Raw genomic sequence first — 8,775 nt, 5'->3', positions numbered from 1 at the left:
ATAAAGATAGAGTTAGTTAATTAACACTTAAAATTATTACCCAGTTAGTCGTGCATAGGTAAGGAAGGGTGTTACCGTTAACTCAGAGAAGAACAGGACACGGGTGAGTTTCTAGCCCCATTTTCTTGGGCTGTGTGCATACTCAATGCAATTAGTTAATACACTTACCTTGACCGGTAAGTATATGCTATATGAATGCTTTATGAATGATGTTTGAATTGCTATAGAAATGTTAAAAGTATGCATGTAGTCATATGAAAGATGAAAGACGACATGAAGAAATGTATATAAGAAAGCATGGTTGTATGGTTGCATGGAATAAAGAGACCAGACCCTAATAATATCTGTGAGGATAGAGACCAGACCCTTATAATTTATGTGATGTTAAGGACCAGACCCTTATAATAGTTGTGTCGTTCGAGACCAGATCCTTATAATATCTGTGATGATAGGGACCATACCCTTATAACATCTGTGAGGTTATAGGACGAAAGACTCTTTAAAATGTAATAATATGTATGTAAAGTAAAATGAAACATGAAGGAATGAAAGTATCAAAGCAAGAAAGAAGGTATATACTTATGTATGTACAAAAGAAAGTAAAACATGATAAGTATGTAGTATGTGAACGTATTGTGTGTTGCCTGATTAACTAGAACTCACTTAGCGTAGCTGACTTTTAGTATGCACGCAGGTGAATAGGCTAAGGCAATTGGCTTGATCGAAGACATGACATTGGAATGAAGAGGCTGGCATCTTTAGAAGAATGTTGTGATGGTTTAATTTGACTTTTTATATCATGTTTAAAGACAAAGGTTTTATTGTTATGAAAAGATTTGAATGATTATGTAATATATATTGAAGTTTTATATTCCGCGAAAAGTTTTAATTTACTCTGATATTTAGAACTGTGTTTATGAGTAAATCCAACACCAAAGTAGGGCACTAGACCGGAGCCTTACATAAATCATGTCCTTTCGCGCTACGCGAAGGAATCTGTATGAAATTTTCGCTCTACGCGAAGGACAAAACACATAATCTAAGAAAGTACATCTTCGCGCTACGCGAAGCACCGACTAAAATTGCTTCACGCTATGCGAAGCGACCATCCTGCATGTGTGACACGTGGCACCACATGCCAGGCCACATGGCGACCTAGCAATGACTCATCAATATTATGTCGGTTCGCGCGACGCAAAGCAACCCAAAAGTTTCTACAAATAGGGGGTTCACGGCGTATCCCTCCACACACCAAAACACCTTCACTTTCACATAGTTTACCTCGGTAAGCATGCCACGTCTCGTAGTATGTGCGAAGCTCCTAATTTCTAACGGTTTAACGCTAGTAAGCGATAAAAAGTAGAAGTGATGCTCGATTAATCTTAGGCGTATAACTCCGAACACCCGTGTGAGGTAGGGGTTCCGCTTAAGTTATTATATATTATTAAATAACTTAGACCATAGTCGGGGGTATTGCCCGAACCTTGATCACAACATAATATAACTTTTCATAAGCAAATGTTATAATCAAAATATTGTTTCTTCTTGGTTAAGAAACGTAAGCTTTCATATACAAAGGGTATAGTCAAATACTATTTATTTATGATTAAGAAATATAATATTCATATACACAGGTTATAGTTAAATTAATGTTTCTTCTTGAAGAAGAAACTAAGTATAGATCCTTCTTCATGAAAAATAAATGTAGAAAATAATTGGTAAATAAACAAAGGGACTAAAGGTCCAAATGTTTTATATAAAAAAATAATTTTATCAAGGTGGAAGCTATACAAAACAGACTAAAGTTCTGAAGCTAGATCGTTGAATTAGATATTTATACAAAGGTTATTCTCGTACTATAGGTCCGAGGTAACCATCATAAGCAGAAATCAGAAATAGAAATCAGTATCAGAAACTGACCATAAAAAAATAGGTGAATACACCCTAAACTTTTACAAACTCTTTAAAAGTCAGAATGTTTGCATAGGATCTATGAATGCTTAAAACCTTGTGTTACAATAATATGAAACGGACACTCTAATTAAAAGTATACATATGTATGGATCCATTCATACATGGTGACTTAGAGTTCCCCGAGGCCATGCATATCATCAAACATGCCCCCTGGAAGTTTATGGGACTGTTAAGATAAATGATATTGTGTATATGTTTTAATTGTACATGTACTTAGGGTCATTTACCAGCTGTGTGCTGATGTATTTTTTTCCATATTTTACAGGTAATCGGAATGGTTAGAACAGACAAGTAAGACAAAATAGAAGATTGGAGATGTAGTCCTTAGATGCTATCTGGTGGCTCATATATTATATTATTATAAAGAATTACGTTTTGTAAGGACAAGTATTTGAATTATCAAACGAGTATTGAATCCCAAATTTTCAATATAATAATATTTTATTCAAAGACTTTCGCTGAAAAGAACTTATTTTCTTAAACATTATTTGAAAACATTAAACGAGTATTTTAACCCGAAATTTTATAAATGAAAATTTTATTTTAAAAGACTTCCACTAAAACAAACCCACATCTCTGATACATTTACAAAATATATATACCAACTAACGGGTGTTACACCTAGGCCCTAAGTTAGGGTTTGACAAGTTGGTATCAGAGCCATCAATCTTAGCGAATTAGGTATTTAATTATACCTAGGTTTTGATCAGGGACAAGTTTCAAAATCTTATTATAGAGATACTGATTCCATCAAATTAGGCACTTAACTAAAATACCAAAGCTTGTAACCATTAAATAATTAATAATGAGATATAACAACACGGATAAGACATGAGCGTCTTCCTGTCGCTAATCTAACTTCACACAAATTTCTGATCGTCAATCTAGTAGAGGATCATTTCATCCTCCATCAGGTAAAGGATATGAGATTAATGGGTACAACTCTACTCCCAAATCCTGTATCTAGTGATGAAGATTCATGTCAAACAACAAGGGAGGAAGATTCAGATTCGTTTGATACTATCATCCCACTAGCTCAGATCATTCCAAATCCAAATATTCTTGGAGTAGGATCAAGTATATTGTAAGGCCCCGTTACCAGTGTCCTACATTGGACGTTGGATTTAATCATAAACGTAGTTCTAAATATCAGAGTTAATAAAAACTTTACGCGGAATTTAAAAACATCAAACCAATATATTTGATGTGCTTGAAGTAGTCAAATAATTATTAACTAAAAATAAGCTAATCTAGACACTAAGTAATAATTTTAGACTCTTAAACTTAATTTAAACTACTAACCGGCAAGTGAACCGGTCGACTCCAGTACAGCTAAGTAAGTCCGGATATCGAACCCACGAGACTCTTTAAATTACGAAACTAGCAAATAAGAGTCAACTACAAGACACGACTATTTATTAATAATATTTGAGGGGTATTTTAAAACTAATTAATTAAAACCTAACCCTAATTAATAAAATAATAATAAAACATAATCATAACTTTAAACTAATTAATTAATTGATAAACCTTTAACCTAATTACTTTTAAACTAATAAACAATTTAGAAAGCTTTGATTAATTCAGATGATGAAGATAACTACCTAGGCTAGAATCCCCAAAGTTACGGTTATTAATTAAATGGAAAACTCACGTTATGGAACTGAGATAATAAAATAGACCCTTGACAGAAAACCCGAACAGGACCATTGAACTTCAAGAAGACGCCTATGGATTTCTAACAAGTTTTAAGACTCACCAGCTTTATATTAAACTTCCTTACGGTTATTTAATCGCTTATGTCTAAGTATCTTTATGACGAAAACCTACCTTACAGCGTGGAATTCAAAGATAGCCAATCAGACTCAATTAACTTAATAGACTAAACTGACAATCAAACCTAGACGGACTCCTTACGAAGAACTAAATCTAGCAATCCTGACAAGCAAAGATCTATTAATAGTCTATCACCTTACAGCTTTTCAGACTAGCAGCTCACTTTTATCTGTTTACTTGATTTTATTATTTCTATGTTCTTATTCGAATTCAATCACAAACTAGTCAAGAACACACAGTAAATGACCTAACAAAACCCTATCCTATGAAACAATCAACAAGGGCAATGTGAAACAATAAATTCAAGTAAACAAAACCAAGCAATCAAACGCATCAATTAAATCAAACTCAATCGTTTACTTAGAACATAAAATCCATAACGAAACGAAATCCAAATAAAATCAAACCGAACTAAGGTTCATCACGACCTAGGTTGTTTATGGAATTTAGCCTAGCATCTTAAATTCTAAATCAAACAAAGTAATAAAAACTGAAAACATGGTGAAATAATAAAGAACGAAAGATTAAAAGCGATAAAACCCGTATTCTTCGATCTTAAACGTCTAGCTCTTCACCGGATGTTCTCTTGCCTTCAAAATCACCACAAGACTCGTAAGATAGCTCCAAAAACTCTCGAATTTGGCTGGTGGCTTTCAGGTTATGTCAGGTTTAAGTTAAATGTGTTTAAATAGCGAAAACCAGGCTCGACAATAACCAAAAACGAATTAAAAACCCATCAGCCTTGCCTAGACGCCGCGCTAAGGGCTTTTTGCCTTTCCCCTCCGCGCGGCGCCGCGTGCTCCACCAAGGGGGCCGGTCGGTCTAACCGGTTCTCTGTCCGGTTCCTTCCTGATGCGTTTCGGATCTCCGTTTCGGCTCGTTTTAGCTCGTTTTTCTCCCTTTTTCATCACGATCAAACCCAGAAACCTACGAAACATAAAAACGTTAGTAGTATACAAATCTCGACTAAAAACGAACAAAAACTATTAAAATATTAATTAAAATATACACGGGAAACATAAATATTTAACATTATATCAAATATCCCCACACTTATTCTTTTTTCGTCCCTGAAAAAGTTTGATGCAGTTGGATCAGAATCGGAAAATTAAGTCTAACAAACATATAGGTTAATTCTTAAAGCTCATAAAAACGCAAAAACCGCGATCACCGATATTGTTGTCTACTTAAACCCATGCCTTAATCTTTACCGGGACAAATATGATCTGACAATTTTTTACTCAGTGATTTACACAATTAAGACCCGCTTATTTTCAGCTTTTATCGGACCAGACCACTCCAACTTGACTTAAACCTCAAAATTAGCAGATTTAAAACTTTTGTTGCTCTATTTTTTCATGAATAGCTAAGACGATCAAGGGTATTGTTTATCTACCTAAGCTTAAGCATCAAAGTCTACCAAGCCGCCATTAGATACGATTAAGGTTCAATTATTTTATAGCTAGTGTTCCCCACAACATGACATACCCCCGTTATCAAGCAACACCCCGAACCCTTCACCATAGGTGAGTATGCAAAATTTCATCTGTAGGGCTTACATGTAGCGTGTCCCTTGTGGTCCGTTTCTTAATGGTAATGAGACGCGAGCAAGGGGACCCCACATGGCTAACAGCGTGGATGATCAAGTCTGTAGTGAATTTTGTAGTTTTGTACTCTTGTGATCATGTTTATAGACTTATAAGGGTTTGATCTTTTTGGCTTTATTTAAATATTCACAACCCCACTTAGGAATTGTGAATACCCAGATGAATAGTCGGCATACAGACCCATGATCTCCGGACCCGAAGCATCCCATCAATACATGATTTAAGGTTATAAAATCATACGCCGATGAGGTGTAAAACACTAAACTAGCAGTTTTAAGTTTATATCACAGGCTACACGGCATACTCTAATGTTAAACCTACCCAAGCATCATATGATAACGTATTCAGATTTTTAAAATTTATAATATTTCCACTTTTTCATACCAATAATTGAGGCTTGAGTATGGCCCAACCTTTCATTACTTATTTTCTATGGACAAAACGCTTTACCCACAAAAGATTTCCGTTTTAACCATTTTATCAAATTGTCCTTTCATTTTCAAGGCTGAGCCTAGCGACACATCCCAAGTTAAGTGAGTTTTCTTTTATTTATCTCATATTATTAGTAGTTTGAAAAACCAATTTTCGATAAATATCATCATCTCCTACTTTAACGCAAAAAAAAAAACTATATTCAAGGGACAATTTTAAAACATTTTTCAATTATTTTTTTTTTCAAAATTTTCAAATTTTTTATTTTTATTTTTTTTTTAAATTTAAACTCGATTTAAACTACGACTCAAATATCCTATCCCACACTTAAATTTTGTATTGTCCTCAATGCAAGGATAAGGACGACTTAAAACAAAAATAAAATAAAGTCGGAATACAAAAAACTAAAAACTAAAAAATTAAAAACAAAAGCAAAATAAAAAGGCTAATAAGCTAGATAAAGGAAAAGACTTAGCTGGTAATATGCGCATGAACATTGATGCTAAAGTCCTCTGCCTCGAATATTATTAGGGTCCGGTCCCTTTCTACATTGAGTATTATTAGGGCTCAGTCCCTTTCTTCTGTACCTAGCCATTTTTACATTCACTCATAACATACATATATCATTCATACATTATATATAGCATTCATATCCGTAACTATAACTTGACGGTACACGCAGTATCTGAAGATCGTTCACGTGCTGACAAGCAATCATTCACACCTTTCACATATATCATATATGACATACACTTATCACTTAGGATACGTGTATTAACTAATCACATCGAGTATGCACACAACCCCGAAAACGTAACAAGAAATGGGGCTAGAAACTCACCTAGATCCTGTTTATTTCTCCGTTAAGTGTTAATCCCTTCTTTAATTGAGCTCTGCTAACTGTATACAAGTTACATGTATCAATACTTGTCTTATCTTCATTTCTGCCAAAATGGCTAAGTCTGGTCTAATCTAACGGTTCTGTTTTAGTTTACATTATACTTAGTTTATTTTATTTTTAAACCCTAATGTATAAGGTATTTCATTATTTTAACATTCTTTTCTTTCTTTTTATTTTTAAACCCCAACCTTGATGAATCTTTCCTTCTTATATATTCTTTGCTTATTGTAATCGAATCTTATTGTGACCGATATCCTCAAAGTAATCGAGTATATAATGTGATCGAAAGCCAAAGATCTTGAAGAGTAAGCGAATATACAATGTGATCGGGTCTAATGTGATCGAACATAACTTGCAATCAAACCCAACGTGACTGAGTTCATCTTGATCGAACTCATTCATTGTAAGCGACATAGTGGTGAAATCGAGTTCTTTTTGTAATCGATTACATAGATGTAATCGAACCATATTGTAAGCAAACTCTGATTGTATTTGAGTCTTTCATTTGTGATCGATAGACCAGAAGTAATCGACCTTAGCTTTTAATCGAGTTCAGGTATTGCAAGCGATGATGATGTTGTGATCGAGTTCAAAGTAAGCTAACCCAAAAGTAATCGAATGCCAGGATTGTAAGCGAACATCAAAAGTAATCGAGTTCTGGAGTTGTGAGCGAGTTATACTGTGATCGATTTTCAGTGTAAGCGACTTGAACCATTGTAGTCGTTTTATAAGGGTTGTATGCGAGTACCAAAAGTGATCAACCCGTTGTAATCGAATAATGGGCATTGTGATCGATTTCCAAAGTGATCGATTACTGAAAAGTAATCGACCAAGCTGCATGTTTCTTAGGTGAACTGTAGCTACGGATTTTGTCCTTTTAAATAGTTATTTTACTTGCTTTAACCCTAACATCTTATTATAACTTGGTATAGACCCATAATAGTTTCCTTAACTATTCTCGTCCTTATCTTGACCCGTTTTCATCATAAAGCTTGAAACTTTATGGTAAAACGTTCCAAAACTAGATCTAGGGTTCATTTTATGAATTGTTCATGTCCATAAGTTCGTTAAGTCCATTTTATCATCAATTTTGCTACTTTAATGTTCGTTCATACCCGATCTACATAGGTCTAAGTTTCAAGGCCAACCGTTCATTAAAACATAAACTTTAAGATCAAGAACATACCTTTATGTGTTCGTTTGGTCACGTTTTGCTTGGTTATCTTGTATCTAGCTTGTATATCAAAGATTTATTAATATTTGGCTTGATTAGGGTCTTGTATTCTTTCCTTCTTATCCACGGCCGATTATTGTAGTATGTGTGTGTGTGTTTGAGTGTGTAGAGATTATGGAAAGATGGAAATGATGATCTAGGGTTTTAGGGAGGTTTAAGGGAGTATTTATCAGAGACGATCTATTTTGAAACGACACATCATGAAGAGATAGAAAAACAAAATAGCATCTAGAAACAAGATGACATGAAGATGGTCATGAAGAAAAAAGCAAAATAGAAACAACAAGATAAAAATAATTTTATGAACAATATTAAATCAAAATTTTCAAACGATAATCTAACTTAATAACAGATAACACATGAAGATCATCATGAATAAAAACACAAACAGCAAAAAATAAACAAAATGATTTTATGAGCAAGATTTGACCAAAATTTGCAACAAGTAATAACATATCTAGAAACAGTACACTTGAAGGAAAGACATAAAATATATATATAAAGAAAAAGGTGATGAATCTCGTAAAAATGTGAGTGGTGGTGGAGATAACTTACTTAACTTCAAAATCCTATTTAATCAGTGAGGAAGGAGATGGTTGAATATAATGAAATGAAATGGTTTTGATTTTTTTTAAACTTTTTAATTGTGGGTTCCACGATGGTTTAAGTAATGAAGAATACTGGTGAAGAATGCATGTGTTTGGGTGTGTGCAGTCACACTGTAGCTACCATGTACCAAAAATAATTAATAATGAGATATAACAACACGGATAAGACATGAGCGTCTTCCT

The sequence above is a fragment of the Bidens hawaiensis genome, unplaced genomic scaffold (genome assembly GCF_021521415.1).
Source record: "Bidens hawaiensis isolate Kalapana, Puna unplaced genomic scaffold, B.hawaiensis_p1.1 tig00044084_1, whole genome shotgun sequence".
In the NCBI taxonomy this organism is placed as follows: domain Eukaryota; kingdom Viridiplantae; phylum Streptophyta; class Magnoliopsida; order Asterales; family Asteraceae; genus Bidens; species Bidens hawaiensis.
This window is presented reverse-complemented; position numbering follows the sequence as displayed.